General features: G+C 39.5%; 1 protein-coding gene across 1 annotated transcript in view; it reads right to left on the bottom strand.

Annotated features, from left to right (window-relative positions):
- peak1 (pseudopodium-enriched atypical kinase 1) overlaps positions 1 to 18036 on the bottom strand; it is a 102337-nt gene that overhangs the window by 35866 nt on the left and 48435 nt on the right. The window contains exon 3 of the mRNA XM_080876279.1: positions 15209 to 15285. The gene's annotated coding sequence lies outside the window, so the exon portion shown is untranslated. The remainder of the gene's footprint in view (positions 1 to 15208; positions 15286 to 18036) is intronic.

The following is an 18036-nucleotide window of genomic DNA, read 5'->3' as shown; positions in this document are numbered from 1 at the left end:
AACAATTTTCTGACAGAGATGCATCTGGCTCTGCAGATGAATCCACCGTCTTCTGAAGCTCATCAAAAATTGTCCCCATGGAAGGGTGGCTGTCAAGGAGCCATTCTTAAAGAAGGGAAAAACGAGGTATCCCAATTTACATATAAACAGGACTGAAAATCAGTGGTGACAGGTTTTACGGAGTGACAAATCCAAACTAGAAATTTCTGGTTCAAATTGTTGTTAACACAGGGACAGGAGAGAGCTGCAATAGTGAGTATCTACAATCATCAGTAAAACAGGATGTGTCACGGCTTAGGGGTGTATTTCAGCCAGTGGTGTTGGGGATCTCAGCAAAACTGATAGAATTATGAAGACAGAAAAAAACAGTCTGATTTGGACCCACCATGCAATACCATCTGCAAAGTGTCTGGTAAAGTGATCTCAACCACACTGCCAATGCAAAAAAAACACAAGACTGCCTCCAACACACAATGAAACACTACCAGTCACGGATTGGCCTCTCCAGAACCCGGACCTCAACGTTATTCAGGTAGTGTGGGATCATCCTGAGTGGAACGAAAGGCAGCCAACATCCAAAGAAAAGCTTTAAATGTCCTTCAAGAAGCCTGGAGATTCCTGAAGATTAAAGAAATGGTAAGAAATCTTGCCTGAGAGAGTTCTCACGCTGTGTTGAATACTAAAGGTGGTCATCCCAAATATTGACTTTCAAGGTCATTAGAATTGTACAAACTCAACAATAAATATGTTTGCAAACGACTCATTAAATTCCTGCAGCCAACAAAATATAAAGAAACAGGGGAGACTCAAGACTTTTTTCACAGTACTGTAACATGATGCGACTCCCCTATTCTTCTTGCTCAAAAATAAAAGGTTGCACAAAGTGAATCATGGCTAAGAGCAACATATAAACAACAAACAAAAGCCTAATTATCAAGCCTATTGTCCAGTGAAAATAATGGCAAACAAACAAATGATATTTAAGAGTATTAGTTCACAACAATGAAGATTTAAAATTTCCACAGCTTACTCTACACTATGCAGATCTGATGACAACACACAATGTAGAAGTCAGCTGGATTTCTGGAAAAACAAAACAAAAACAACAACAAAAATGGTCCAATGCAGAAGCAACTAGGATGAACAAGGATTCACTTGCATCAGCTCACCTACACACACTCTGAAGGATAAGACAGGGATTCACAAACACCCCCACAAACAATCAAAAAGGAGTAGAGGGACAGCTGCCAAACAATGTAAGCAAATATGATCCAGCGTCACAGCAATTTTAGTTTCTTTATAAAAGAAATGTTTTTTATACAGCCTGTCAGAAAATGTAAAAGCTACATAAGGAAATGCATTGTGGGGCTTTTTGTTAAGTTTTTTGTGGTACACAATCCAAATCTTAGCCTAATTAAGACTCATGTGTGTTTCTTTTAATTGTTATTATTTTGTCCACCATATAAAGTTGACTTCATCTCAAAGGGACTTGTGCTGTCAGTGATTCCTGTCAGCGAGTAGGCCGCAAGACAGTATATCGAAATCTGACAGCTCTATGAAGACAACCGTGGCTGCTGTCATAATGAGCATTCACAAGACAAAAAGCACGCACGCACGCACGCACGCGCGCGCGCACACACACACACACACACACACACACACACACACACACACACACACACACACACCTAAATGCATAATTCAATCCCATATTCCCACAAAAATGTAGAAATTTTGGTGGTGCCACTTGTGGCTTTCTCTCAATGACAAAAATCTGAAAACAACAAACTACTCATACCGATGATAAACATCACACAAACCAACAAAGCTTTGTCTCATTAAAAACAAAGACAGTCAAATAAGATGAGGACTGAGGGCAGGTTTCTGCTTTACCCTTCATTTTTTACATTTTTTCCCCCAATCAAATCAGTGCAAGGTAGTCGTTCATATGAGATGCAGTGCTGACCGATGATCTGTGACCATCTGCTCCTCATTTGATAGCAGCAAACACTGTCTGGTTTTGTGCCAGGCGAGATATCACACAGCACCTGCTGCTTGGTGCCACTACCACCAAGTCACAAGCCCCCGTGGGACTGCCAAGTGAGACCCAGATTTGTACTGGGATAAGAATAACTTCTCGAGAGGGTCTGGTGGGATAGAACTTTATTTACTGAAATCTACTCTAGGAATGCCTAAAACATTCATCTCAATGTGCGGCCTTTTAAAAAAACAAAAACAAAAAAGCAATAGTTCAAGGAGTCAGTTAAATATGCAGCAAACCAACACAGATGTTAGCAAAAAGATGAAATTGATTAGAAAGAAAACCTCTCTCTGGGACTCCTACTTCTTACACTTGAAAGCCCATTTTTTAAACTCCTATCTCACCACATCTCCCCGTACTTTTTTTTTATTCACCCAATACACCTGAGGCTTCCTCATCATTGCCCTCCATCAGTCACAGCTGAGTGAACTGACGCACCAGAGATATACTCATTCTAAAGAAGATAAAGCATGTGGGACCTGTCGGAGGCAGCCTGCAAGGATGTCACTATGTGTTTAGCAACCAGTACATCTAAACCAGAGCGGAGCCCAACCGGCCCAACCTCATCGCTCTTCCTGTTACCACCTGCTTGAGACTGACTCAGGTAGGCACTGGTGTCTAGTTGTGTGGCTGGGCTAGCTGAAGAGATCAGGATGCAGCAATTCTGTCTGTCTGAATGTGAGACACTAAGATAGAAAACCTACTGTTTGTTAGAAGAACAGTTTAGTTTGATAACATTTATGTTGAACTGAAATATAACCAATGATATATCAGCAAGTTTGAATGCAGTTTGTAGGCAAAAGTACACAGGCTCTGGGCTCTGGTTAGAATCAGTGATTTGTTTGATTCATGACAAGATAAAATACTGCCAGAGGTCTTTTAACAAAAACACTTGTGGGTAGAGAATGTAGAGAATCCATTTTCATTTGCCTCAATTTAAAATGTATTTCTTGTCATTTTCTTCACTGCTTATTCAATATATGCTTTTGATAACACATCATTACATCATCCTGTACTGGAGGCAATAATGCTGTTGCTTTTTACTCCTCAAACAGAGGTTTGAGGAATTCCGACGTATGTTCATACCTGGGCTGACGACCAAATATCAAACTAAGGGTAGATGATTTATAAAAACGGAAACAGAATCCACCCATTCAAAGGCTGAGCAAGGCATTCCACACATCTTTCTACCCAGTAACACTTTCTACTTTCTCCTGGGGGATCCTGAGGCATTCGAAGGCCAGACAAGATATATAATCTCTCCAGTGAGTTCTGGGTGTACCCTGGGGTCTCCTTCCAGTTGGACGACTGAGACCTTTCAACACCGAGCAGCAGCTCTACTCCGATATCCTTTTAGACATTCAAGCTCCTCACCCTATCTCTAAGGCAGAGCCTAGCCACGTTATGGAGTAAACTCATTTCAGTCCCTTGTATTTGTGCCCTTGATGTCTCAGTCATTACCCAGATCTCTGCTGGTACATAGATGCATTGGCAAATCAAGTTTTTCATGCCTTTCAGCTTGGTTCTTTCTTCATCACAAGAGTGGATGAGATGTCTGCATTAATGCTGACACTGCATCAATCAAATAAACACATAGCAGGAGAATTTTTAACTTCCAGGTAAGAAACAATATGACTGTAAACAAGACACAAGAACTTACCACCAACACAAATGTAAAGATCTACCTCATATTGTTATATCGTTCACATGAAAAGTCTTCACACATTTAAAGAATATCATGTACATATAGGGCAATCTGTTGAGTCAAAAAAGGCTTAATTTGGGGGATATGGAGACACAGAGAGCCACAGCATAGTAGTGAGACTGTTAAAAAACAGACAAACCAGTCAAAGATGTGAAACCGTGACCAATGAATGGGAGATGAGCGCTTGAGATGTAGAGAAGCAAGGCACCAGAACCACAAGCAGGAAACTCGTGTTAAATTTCTAAATCAGATTCTGCTACACTTACCTCTCCACAGAGAGGCAATGTTTTTCCCTTGAGAAAAATCAGAATACTGAGGACAGGAGCTCATTTCCCACCCAGAGCACGTTTATTGAGAGGGAGTGGAAGCTCGCTGAGCCTGGTACATAATAGCAGAATAACCAAGGCTGAAAGCTGAAGCCATGAGGAGATGGGATATGGGATTTTCTGCTGCTTTATGGCAGAGGGCTTGAATGATAAGACAGCCGTAGCAGTGGGATAGACAAGAGCAGAATAGATATGAAATAGGGATGGAACTGCAGAGCTCGATGCCAGGAAGTGTGAGAAAGCAGGGCACGCTGTTGTTTGTTAAGCCGAGAAAAAGTCGTCATCTTCTACCACAAGTTCATTAGAGAAGAAAACCACTGTCATATATTCTTTGAGTGCAACATCAAAAGCTTTCAAGATGTTATTTTGGAGGGAAGGAAAATAGGCCACGAAGCACACAGAGCATTACTGTTAGTGATGCTGCAGTTAGCCAATGTCACTTTTTACCAGGCTTCATGTTTTCGAGGGCCCATCAACCAGCCAGCTGCAAGGACAAAAAGCTTTATAATATGACTTATTTCTTGAGGTCAGAGATGGCTGACAAATGAAAGAAAAAATGTGGAACTTGTGGGAATCAGGTGACTCAGTTTTGCTGTGTTTGGGAGTGGTTTGTTCATTCACAGGGCACAGAGTCACTGAATGTTTTGATAAGAAATGACGATGAAAATGACATCATACGTTATGTTTTGAGGAAATGATCAGCGAAAACATAACTGCATGTCTATGGGAAATTTTAGGCCACCATGTTAGACACCACTCTCACAACATAAATGATCAAATAAAAGAATATTTCTTTTGGAGGAAGGGTGTTTTATCACTCCCTTAGAGCTCTAGGGACTTAAGGAGTCATCACTAAGGATCACTGAAGCAGAACTTGATGGATCAACACTTTATATTGATCTTCTTTTTCTTTGAGATCCATCGGAGATGAGTCCCTGGAACTCTACTGGACGGATAATCACTTCTCCAACATTAGTAGTTGGCTCTTCGGCTGCCTTTTGCCAGATGTTGAAGTTTTTAAGTTCAAAACAAGTTGGTTTTTCATGATGCTTTAATTGCACTAGCCTGGCAACTGCTAGACTGTTGGAGCTGCACCAATATTATTTTTTCTCTCTGACAAGCGTACACATCCATTCTCTTTGTTTCAGTCTTTGCTTCAACCAGTGTAAAGCTAACCTGCCTAAAGTGTTTTGCTGTATTGTACTGAAATCTGCTATTATTAGGCAGCTAACATATAAACTGACATATTCAGTCCTACAGTCCTGCAAATCGGAAACTTTATTGGTTGGTTCTTGTATAAATAATTTTGACAGCGTGTCATAAGCTATATTAAACATGTCCGTTTGGTGTACAGATAGTGAAAGTAATGGTTCTGAGCAGCAGTTTCAGCACACTGATGAAGTGCTTTCAAAGAGCAGCAAATGAAGTTCGGGCTTCACTTATTGCCTCCTTTCCACAGATTTTCTCTGCTCATCCAGGGATTTAAAGTGATGCCCTTCAAGCATTTCTCAGAGTTTTCTAAGTACTGACTCCTTAAACAACAGTAGTATCCAAGACTAATTTATTCACTTAGTCAAGGGTCCTACTGCTATGTAACAAGTTTCTCTACAATTATCTTTGGTTAAAAAAAATGGAACAAAAATAATTACATTGCAGGCCCACTAATATGGACTCATGTTACTTCTGTGGCAACAGTGGTTTAAGCCGTGTCCTGTAGATGTAGATGAGCGTGCACACAAGTGTTGGTACACGGCAGCCTTGTTTCAATTTCTCAAGCAAGTCCACTCCAAGTTATGGCTGACTCGCTCCCTAGTTCTGACCAAATTTCAGCTCGTTTTCAGCAATGCTGCCAAAATGACTTCACAGTCCGTATCTCCAGTTTTAAGGAGTTTTTCCAGGAAGCATGCCTCTCACTAGCTGCCCAATTGAACTTGTGTCCTAAGTACAGTCAACCATTCATTTTACTATACAACTGAGATGCAATTTTTCACCTCTCTTTGTTAACTTAAAAATCAGCTTCAGTCCCTATTACATCTCCTCTGGCATTAATGAGCTGAAATAAACATTAATGATCTCATTGGAAATGGAGGAGTTCCAAAGAAGCATCAGCAATATCACTAGCTGGATCTTACAGTGTCTTTATGAGGGATGTTTATGTTCACAAGTACTGACTCCAAGAAGGCAGGTCGAACAAAAAGATGGATTTTCACAGCAACTGGTGAATCCCATTAAAAAGACACAAGTTTCACATAAAAGGATGAATAGCCGAACATTAAAAGCAACCAGTTTAGGATTTATTAGCTAAAAAGATTTATGTGTCTTAAGTGCACTAATTTGGTTACACACCAGTAAGAGATAAATCATTCAACTTATGTTGACATGACCTGCAGAGCAGGCAACAGGGAGAAAACAGCCACTAAGGAAATACAACTCAGACACAGCTAAGTAAAAACAAAACTCAATTACAGGCTTAACTATAAGAGTTATGTTCCAACAAATGAGCAGTACTGAGAGACATGGTATGTAACCTACAGAATGTTCAATAGTCACTTTCACAATCCAAACAAGTTACAGAGCCAACAATATGCAGACCACCAAGGAAGCCAGACAACAGAAAGGAGCAGAGAGGAAGCACAGGCCTCAGTTTATCCACATAATTTCAACCACAGCTTTATCACAACTGATCCGGAATACCAGCAAATTTAACATCCCGTGACTGCCTTTCATCCTTTATGATTTACTGCAGCATTGAAGATGAACATTAATGAATGTAAATATAAATTTGACAGTCAAGAAATAACATTATTCTAGCTAACTGCAGACAATGGAAGTGTTAACATAAATCATAACATAAAACATTAAAAAAAAAAAAAAACCTTGCATGAAAAAAGGCTGATATTGCCTTTCATCCAACCCTCGCATAAGAGAGAGAACGAAACAGCAACATGGAAAAGATCACAAGCAGGAAGACGCAAAAAACAGACGATTTACGTCTAACAGCATTAAATCGTTGTTGAATATATGAAAACCCTGTTTTTACATGTGTCAACTGCAAAAACACTTAAACAGGCAAAACACTAAGACTCACTGGCTGACAAACAACCGTACTGAACTCTACACAAAAATATTGTGTACGGTGCAATGATTAATGTCTAAAGGGAAATGAATGGCTTTTACTGTGCATCTCCTTTATGGGATTCACGATGCATCAAGTCCCCATTCATGTGGCTGTAACTCAAGATGGACTGGGTGTAATGGACTGAGTCCACTTGTAATGTACTAAGCGGCCAGACGGCTCACTCTCTCTGAGTTTTGCAGCTGCTACTCTGTGTTTGTGTGAAACTGTCTGCTGCAGCTGGCCTGCTCGCATGAAGACAAGTCGAGTTGGTGAGGCACTCGCACAGCTTTGAAAGAGTGACAATAACAATGTGTATAAATAACACAGATACTGATCCAGAAGCTGTAACCTCCAGGGATGTGTATGTGTGTGTGGGGAGGATGATAATAATAAAAATGTAAAAAAAAAAAAAAGAAATTCCAGTTTCTCTAATGGCCACTTGAAGCTGAATGACCAACTTCAACAATGTAAAATAACATGTTTACTGCCTTGTACAGAAAACTGTTTTGGTCTTTACAGCCAATAATAACTCCATAACAACTCATTCAAAGCCACAACTCATCCACCTGGTTACTGTTAAGACCTAAAATTAGGGGCGTGGCTACTTTGAGTGACGGCTGACGATTTACGAGCTCATCCATGAAGTAGCAAAGCTGTGGATTTAGTGTACTAGTATTATTTCATCCACAATCTCTTATTAGCAACTATCTGTGAGTGGTTAGCGTGTTAGTTTTGATACCTTAGCCCTCCACACTTTGATTCAAACATTGGCTTTACATTCAGCTTTTAGAAACAGTCTGTGTGTGATCCTAGACTTGACTGCGACAGTGCCATGCCTCTAGTCTAATGAGTTGTGGCATCGGCAACAATTCAAGCTTCCACTGGGATTTTGTTGTTGTTTTTTTGTTTTATGCTGGAAAAACAGACAGTTGTGTCCATGTTTCAGAGATGTATCTGAGCTTTAAATAAATGGTAGGACACAATCAGGTATTTTCATGTGTTCTTTGAAATAATAAACATAATGCAAGCAGGAGAAAAACTGCAACAAGAACTGCATTTTCAAATCATTAATTGTGAAAACTCAATCTCTAAGAACATGATTTACTTGCAACGTGAGCACACATTTTATTCGAAAATTTACTCAGGAGTTTCTTCAAGGCTAAAGTCTTCACCAGACAGTAAACATGGGCCACATGAGCCCTTTAGTGGTAGGCGCTGACAAATAGATATGAGCAGTGTGACAAGTTCACCTCATTATGAGCTCACCTCCCATCGCTTACTTAGTGACAGATTTGACTAGGAACAGTCGATGCAAAACGAAATGACAGTGTCAAAACAAAGTCCTCACAGCAAGTAGCAAGGCTCAGTCATTATCTCTTAGCAGTTCCAACTGTCTCAAGTCTCAGTTGCTGTTGTTTACCTTCAATATAGCCACTGGTGACAGGACTAAAGTATTCCAAGTTAGCTGTCAATGTCAGCAGGTTGCTTTCCTATAACAAACGTTTGAGTGTTCCCCCCAAATAAAGCACAATTTTTTCTGATTCTTGTATAACTATTTTCATGTTTTTAATTCATAACTACTAATTATATTTTTGTATTTTTTTTTTTTGTTCCTATGGGAAAAAGTCAAAACACTGACAATGAAAATTGTAAATCAGTGCATTAATTACACTGGAATATTAGTCAATTGAAATCTGTAGAAAACTAAAACAAACAGAATAAATTTAGGAGAGAAAAGCAAAAGCACAAGGCAAAAACACAGAAAAGGAGACAAAAAACAAAAGGGGAGAAGAAAAAAATGAAGCCAACAACATTCCAGTGCAGTGTTTGGTATTGTGCAAGCTCTGGGAGAGTAGCTGCAGTCTGGCCTGGGAAAGAGCCACTGCAGGTCCCCTTGGGAGACCAACCCGCTGGCCTCCAGACAAACACCAGTGGAGTGGCAGAGCAGACATAGCCAGATGTGTGGGAGTGCACAATACAAACAAAAAGAACACATGCATTTAATGGCACGCACACACACACACAAATATACACCCACGTCCACTCACATCCACTAAATTCTATTGTAAATAAATAAAGCTGAGGGTTTTTTTTTTCTTTTAAAATAAAAAAAGGAATCATAAAAAAATATGACTATGATTAGCTATTTGGAAATTGTTAAACAGAAGTAAAATTAATTGTGCAAGAAAGCTGCTGATTATCATAAAAGCTGTGAAAAAACAAATAATGAGTCAGAACAGCCAGACCAGCAGGAAGCTGCTATGTACATACAGCACATGAAGCTTACATAGAAGACTGTTTTACTCTAATGCACTAGGGCCAAATATATATAAATTAATGTTGTTAAATATTATGTGTTCATGTTATGTGCTTCAAGTAGAATACAGAAAAGATACACGCCCCTAACCATCTAAAACTAATAGCAATAACTTCAAGAGGTCATTGAACATTGTTAATATACATACGGCTGCTTCTGTATCACTAATTGACTGCTTTCACATAGTTGTACTTCCAGAACTTCTACCTGATCACATGAATTCTGAACTAGAAAAATTCTTCTTAGCTTATGGAAAAATTCAGCAGTATGAATTTTGTATGCAAGTTCCATATGAGATTCATACTATTTCTCTGTATAATCCCAGTGGAGGCAAAACAATAGAGGACAATGAAAAATAAGTTCATCTCTTTGACTTTTCACTTGTGCTCATCAACAATTAAATATGTTTTTATATTTATCTTTGTTTAATCAATGTCTAAGGGCCAGCTGAGACTGAAAAGGTACAAAAATGTAAACTTAAATTTCACATAGTGCTTCTACAAAAAATGCACAAAAAATTAAAGCCTGAATCAGTTGCACACAAGCGTAACACTGCAGCTGATTTCTATTAACACAAAAATCTGCTGTAGGTCTATAAATAACAAGCGTCGCATTGGATGATTTCTCCGTTTCACCCACACTGCCACACCAACACGCACATATTCTCTCATACTCACTCACACTCTCCACACTGGTGTAAAACTGATACAGTTATTAGCCAGGGGCAGGCTGGTGATAACTGTGGAGAGCTCATGAAGGCTTTCTTTCCCCCTCTGACTAAAATGCTCCGCCTGCTTCCACTACCTCCACCGTGTGAAACAGAGGCTTGTTGGCACCAGGAAGCAGTGAGGGTAGTATCGTGCTGAGAGCTGGATATCCCTCGGGTACTGGGGGGGGGGGGTGAACAGCAATCTGTTGGGATCACAGCAAATTCTTTTGGCTTCAAGACTGTAACATCACACTTACACATGCTTGCTAAAAGTGCCTTCAATAGTTGCAGCATTTTGTGGCAAGGCGAGTAGTGAGAGGCAGACAGGCAGCCACACAGCCCCTCCCTGGCTAGCAGGTGAACTCATTTGCAGTAGCACAACTATGGAGTCTTATTTGTGTCGAAATAGGCGCAGAAGACAAAACACAATAATGAGCAATTCATTTCACAGCTGCAGGTATTCAAATTCAACAATCTGCACGCGTACAACTCAACACAGCTCAGCACAAAGACGCATCACACATTCGAGGGGGTGCTGTGGCAGATTCACGCTCACGCAGGCGGCTCTAATCTCAAAGATGAATTCTGCTTGCTCGACTCAATCTGACTTTTGGTAGCTTGGAGGGCAGAGTCCAAAGGAAGAAGGGCTTAATGTGATTGGTGGCTTTCAAAGCAGTGACACTGCAAGTTCTGTGATTGACAGGTTCAATTTACAGTGTTAAACCAAGTTACACTGTGGAAGTAAATTCAGTGCTATTTTAACCCATATAAGAATCTGCCGAAATAGCTATCATCAGATGTTACCACTGCTACATAGCAACTATCACTGGATTACCTTGGTGCTGCAAAAACCTTGAGGATTCAAAGCCAAGTCATGCAGCCTCTTCCCTCCTGTCCTATTACTCTGCTACAAAATTCTAAAACTAGTAAGAAACTTCGAAACCAGGTCAGTAAAGCTTTCATTTCAACAGCCACTTCTGAGGCTGCATTGAACAGCAGCTGGCTTTTTTAGGCCTGGCACTTCTTCTACTGTCCACTTGTCCAGTTTCCTAAGTTTAAAAAAAACAAAACACTGAACAGTATGCCGAGATATACCAAGTTTTCGATAGTTTCAGTAAATCTTTGGCACCTTGTTGGCATAAAAATGCTGTGTTATACCTGTCAAACTATGTTCTCTGACCTTTTTCATAGATTAAACAGCAGGAATGGGAATTAATCTATTTTAGTGACAGGCTGGTAGTAACAAAGGATACAAACTGGTTCTTTGTGAAGTTGCCTGTTATGTGTAGACAAAACACTGAACAGTCAGTTGCTATTGCTCAAGACCACTTTCAAAAAATTATAAAAACGACTGAATCATTGGAAGAGAAATGTAAAGAAATGAGGGATGCCATCAAAGCTTCTAGAGGGTACTGTATGTCCTTTTCAACTGCTTTCAAAAGCAGCTAGATGTTATACACAATACATCTGTTAAACTCTTTCTGTGGCATCCCCATTAAAAGAAACAATAATTAATAATAACTACTAAATATTCTGGTGATACAATTGTGTGAGACAAATAATGTATATACAGCAAAATACTAACAAAGAAGGAGGAAGATATAAAAAAGCTTATATAAAGTATATATACATTACATTACATTAAAAATGGTTACTCTTGCACAACTTGCCTATCCAGGCTTTAGTCTTTCTGGAGGACAAGCATTTCCATGTATAGGCTGAATATATAGGAAGCTCCAAGAGACAGAAACAGCCTCAAGACAGAACTGAAGCTCCTGGAAAAAATGTGTCCTACTTTCTTCAAAGAACAATCGCCTGTTTCTTCTACAGCGCTCAACTCTGGGAGAAATGAGAAGTGGGGGACAGATTTGATAACAGCTCCCAATTACCATCAATAAAAAGAAACTGTTTCTTTGAGTGAAGAAATTCTCCCTCTCTCTTCCCATGGTGGTTTTGGACTGTGTTAGGCTGATGGTAATGGGGGCCAAGCTTATTTCACTAATGATTTAACCATGCTTTTGTCTGTTTCTCTGCCTGCTAACTGTGTCCTCTGGAGAACGGCTATGCTAATCCAAAAATCTGGCTTCAGTTTAGAAAGCACTCACAGCTGTTTTCATGTGTTGTGTGAAATCCAGGAGTATTTTTGAGGTGACAGATATTGGTGCAGAAAATAAATAAATTAAAAGAAAAAAAAATCAGGAAAGTAAAAGTTAGAGAAAGAAAAGAGAAACTATATCTCTGATCAATTTTATCATTTTCAACATTTTCTAGCTTTTGGGGGACAGAGACCTTCGGTTTTTGCAATGTGAGCAATAATCTCTTTCTGTAGCTTTGAGGATGGTGATAAGGCACGGGCCAAGAAATGATGTTGGCATCTAGAGCTTGGAAGAGAATACCACATCATCCAATTAAACTGAACATAACACCATCCCAGCTCTCAACTGCCAAGTGCAAAACAAACTAACAGCAGCAGAAACTAATGGATGCTGGAGAAGGCGGAGGCATCAAGAGAGGGCTAATGCCATCCTGCGCCACTAACTTGTCCAGGTAAAATGCACACAGGAAAAAGACAAGAAGATCCCTATGAGTGGAAAGTTTTGAAAGAGACAGTCTGTGTTTGCTTTGTACAACACCTTTGCCTTCGCCTGAACAAGCATTTCCTCCCCCTTGCTTCCTCCGACCAGCCACGGATAGTTTGAATTGGTGCAGTGTGTGAAATTAAGCCTGACGGGTCTCATTAACAAAAGCCAGTCAGTATCTTTTCCCCCTTGGCATAGCTGAGATTTGGAAAAAGTGTCATTTCAGCAGCAATACTGGAATTTTTGCATTTGCCACATGATTCACTTTTTCTAAGCAGATTTAGGAATTAAGGTCAACAGCAAAAATTATGAGAATTTTTTTTTTACTGTGATTTCTTTTTCCTGCTAAAATATGGGGAGGATATTTGTTATTTTACTTGGCTTCAAGCCCATGCCTCGTTTCAAGAAAAGTGACCCAACACAGTGCGCATGTAGCCTTAAGGTCTCAGCACAATGCACCAAATAAAAGCAAGTGTTGCAGAGAAGATAGGACTAGTGGTTCTTTGTGAAAGGTTAAGTACAGCACATGAAGTATCTATTGTCATTATCCACACAAACAGTAACATCTGTGGTGGGAGCTGTGGAGATGGAGGCACATGCAAACAGACCAGGACCTAAACCTGCTGAGACACAGCAGCACAGATGGCTGCTTTTTATCCAGCTGGCACTGAGACATATGGAAACAGAGATCATTAGTGAGGTAATAAGTGCATGACAGTGTTAGCAAAGGTAAGTTAGTCATCAACAAAAGGCTTTTAACTAGCAGAAAAAATTGGATCAGCATGGATTACTAAGAAAAACACTGTTTCTGAATTTCAGCATTTCCCTGATCAGTCCCGTCCTTTTGATATTTGCAGTTGGTCAAAAGACTGTGTGTTTTACCATCTTTAAGCTCACGTAACAGTTGTTATGAATAGATTTTTATGAGACCTTAATAAGATAATATTTTTATTGCCACAAGTCATAGATTACTCAGCTACTCTGGCTCTGTTCGGATCACCTGGTTGTCATGTTTATGGCTTTCCAAACACATGTTGCAGGGAAGTTCTCTCTGGTGGGCAAAATACACAACATCAACAGTAGCAACATGAGCTCCTAATTTTTCTTTTTAGGTGTTCATTCATCAGCTGTACTGGCATTTGTCAGCAAATAGCTAAAATCGGCAGATCTATCGGATGAGCTCTAGTGCCAAGCACAAGAAATACATACCCATGTGTTTGCAAAGGTACAGCTGTGAAAAATATGTTGAGACCAAATGAATGAATGAAAGAGAGGGTAAATCAGGAATTAACATTTAACATATATAACCCCTATAAAATCTAATGTTTACTTTGTAGGAAATCTAGTTTTCATTGTTCTTTTTCAAAACATATGTGCAAAACATAATGTCACAGAGCTGTCGGATAATCACTATTTAATTTTTACTGCAAGTATCAAACTCATCCTAAACAATATACACATTAAATACAATCAATTTACTATCAAATCAATTCAAAACTATCACAATGTTCCTCCATTTAAAAGGTAATCGGATGCATGAATGCAAAAACGAGTGGTACTGAAAGGAAAAAGTAAGCTCATCTTCCATCCAACACCAGACTAATTGAAAAAGTGTGTCTAGCACTAAAGCCAAAGATAAAAAAAAAATACTGCTGCATTCACGGCTTCTGAATTTATATAGGCGGAGGAGGTGATGGCTATATTTTAAGTACTTTTTACTAGGAGATTTAATTTACCACAGGGGGGAAAAACAGCATACATGAGTTATTAAAGCAGAGTATTTGCATCTTCAAGTATGCCCCGAGATGATCTATATGCCTTCACTTCCTATACATGATTCCAATAATCTAATATTCCACTGCGCGCATTGGCTGCTACTTCAGTTATTCAGGTCAGTTTTCACAAAGCCAGTTATGAAAGGAAAAAGTGCTACAGTAGCTGTTATAGATATCTTACATGCCATAATATGGATAGAGTATTGCACTAATAGGCAAACTGCAATGCTAGGAGCTGTAATATGACAACCAGTAAGTCATCAAGTGGTGAACAGTGGCAGCGTGTATACAGTTTCTGCTTTGAAGAGAGACAGTATTTCAGTACAAATGCAGCACAGGGAACAGAAATAGCAAAACGGTGAAAGAAAAATAAGAGACGAATCACAGAAAGACTTCAATCCGTGGGGAGAAATCAGACTCTTTGGGTATCGACTTGAAGAAGTGACAAAACAGAACCGCAAATAAAACACTGGAGAGGCACACACTACAAAGGACAAGTCGAGACTTTGGTTTTTGATGAGTTAAAGTGTATTATTCTGTATGGGCTCACCTAACAACCAAGAAAAGTGCATGAGAAAAACACAGAGAGACAAACAGACCAACACACTCATTCTCAGACAAACCAGAAGCAAACTCACAGTGCAATGAATCAAGCAGCACCACTGCCAGCCATGGAGTCCCAGTTGGTGAAGCAGAGAACAGCTACTGCTGGAACCTGCAGATGACAGAGACACAGAAGGCAGAGAAGGACAAGATAAACAAAATGCACGACAGTGTGACGAAGGGAATAATAAGGGGTGGGCGACGGGAAGGGAAGACAGACAAAGTCAAACAAAGATGGAGGAAAAGAAGGGGAGAGAGCCTTTTGTTGCTTTGCCTAAAGCAGATCTCTAAACATTGAGGCTCATTTTCAGAGCAAGTCATTGTTCTGGCAGTGTAACAGAGCAGATATCAGATTTACTGGTACACTGATCACCCAGGCAAAGTCATCCAAAAGCCATAGACGACAATCTATTAAACAAATGAAGAAAACACAGTGAATATCAACTCATTTGAGTTTCAAGTCGCCCCGATGGCTTGTTCTTAGCATCAGTCTCTCGTGTTTATCCTACAGTTGGACGAACACTTTTCAATCAATCTTCTTGTTAAACAGTACAAAAAAGTATGTTGTTGGCATTAAGCTAACCTGTTTTACTGGGGTTTTACAGATATACTGTATGTACTTGACCTTGTAAGCGCTTCAACATGCATGTACAAGTTCATCAAAATATAAAAACTGTGGAATCATTTTTCACTGTTATGATTATTTATGTAGTTTACAATAAAACTCTTACATACTTTTTCCTTTCTCCACGCACCTTGAACTGAATATGATACCTCCATTTCTTCATTCTAACGCCCCTATTTAACTGTACAATCTGTTCAAGGTGTTGTATTAGGTGCAATATATGTGGCTGTACTATTTGTTGCTATGCGACTAAGGAAAATTTAGGAAAATAATGCAAAAGCATCCCCCCGTATTAAGAATTCAATCACTATAAACCGCTCTGCACCAATGCATCCGAGGACAATGCGTCTCTTTTAGGAGGATAAAAATAACAGCAGTCATCTCAGGGGCTCCGCTTTTTTTGTTCATTTATTCACTTTACAATGGAAAAAAAAAGATCTGTCAAAAATTGAATGAGGAGACAAGATGGAGAAAATATCCTCAGATGTTATGCTGTGAAAAAACTGCTAGCATACATGTTTGGTATCAGAGGCAAACCTTTGAGGTCACACTACTTTGAACTTAGATGTTTTTCCAGAATCATAACTGCAGAAACCTCTGAATTGTTTCTACTATGAGGTCTAGTACAACAAAAGACACTGGCAAACTTCAGTTTGCTCACTTGTTAGGAAAAAAAGCCCAAAAGTTACGACCCAAACTGCTGCATGGGTCTGGGAGTTGAAATGTGGTTCACATATTTCTGCCCATTACCAGTCAGGATGTCAAATTAAATAATCCAGCAGACTCATTTCTATGGTTTTAGAAAAGACTTGGTCACAACTACTTTTGTTTGTTTACTACTTTTGTGGTCTTTTTCTCCCTTGTGTTACGCCGTCTCTGGTACTGACTGCATTACTGGAGATAGACCAGATGACTGCAATTAGTCTGGTAAGTAAAATAGAAAAACAAAACAGATGGAATTTGCAGGGATTCAACTTTCAGTCAATCCCATGAATTTTGGGTCAGCCAGCAGCCAATCAGTTATGTCATGTCTGCATGTAAAACAGCTAGAGACAGTCCAGTAAAAGAAGAAATTTCAATAAATCTCCAGGCTTTCGGAAAGACATTTAAAGCTCTTCTTTGGATGTTGGCTGCCTTTTGTTCTGGTCTCTAGCCACACGATCCCGCACGTCTTCAATAATATTGACGTCCGGGCTCTGGGGAGCCCAATCCATGACTGATAGTGTTCCACTGTGAGTTTTTCTATCCAGATAGTGTTTTACTGCATTGGCAGCGTGTTTGGCTTGTCAAGATATGCCAAGTTTATAGTTAATAGCTGCTTGGGAATTCATCTGTTTGGGAATTCATTTAGTAATTTTTGTCATTTTAACAAAAGAAACGGGAACAAATTGTTGGTTTTTGTAACAGGCAGTCGGTAACAAAGTGTCTAAACATACAACACTGGTTGATGCCTTGAAGTCTGGGTCTCTTTTATATTTCAATGACTCACAGGAAAGTAGCGGAAGATGGCCCTCTAGATTTTTGCATAGTAGTACATATTGAGCATCTCATATGCTCATATGACTGTTGCTTGTTTTTATATCCAACATGCTGTTAAACTTCTCCTGCGTCACCACTGGACAAAGGCATCAACAAATTATTTGCTGACAGGTCAAAAGATTCTCAGTTAATCAGACTCGGATATATCTGGCACAGAACATAGTGGGTTTTTTTTACCTGACCGCCCAGATCCCCTTCACCTTTTTGAGCCTACAATCAAGTTCTGAAAGCAGAGTTTGCTGACTCACTCTCATCAACACTGTCTGCAGCGAGGCTGGGCTACGGGTCCCATCTGAACCACTAAAAATCAGCAGGACAACAATATATATGTTGGCAGCAAGATTAAAAAAAGTGCTTAAATTATTTAATCTCAACTGTGCCATGAAGCTGGGATTAAGGCGTAAGAGGGTAATCAATTTTGGCACAACATGATGACAACTGTCAACTCTTCTGTCTTGCTCAATCACATTTCAACAGAGCCTTGTGAACCAGCGCACTCGTTTTGTTAAGAAAATATCCCAAACAACAACACTAGAAACTAAAGTACAAAACTGCTAGGTTTGATGGTTATGCTCCACTTAATTTAAGGGATTGCGACATAAGCCTGCATTAAAATGTAAGGCCTGTGTTTTTCTTAAATATGGTGTGTTCAATATAGTATAAGTCTGTGGTTGAGTACAAAGAAACACGGGAAGCTTT

The sequence above is a fragment of the Rhamphochromis sp. 'chilingali' genome (genome assembly GCF_963969265.1).
Source record: "Rhamphochromis sp. 'chilingali' genome assembly, chromosome: 2".
NCBI lineage: Eukaryota > Metazoa > Chordata > Actinopteri > Cichliformes > Cichlidae > Rhamphochromis > Rhamphochromis sp. 'chilingali'.
The sequence above is the reverse complement of the archived record's forward strand: the minus strand, read 5'-3'. Positions and strand labels throughout refer to the sequence as shown.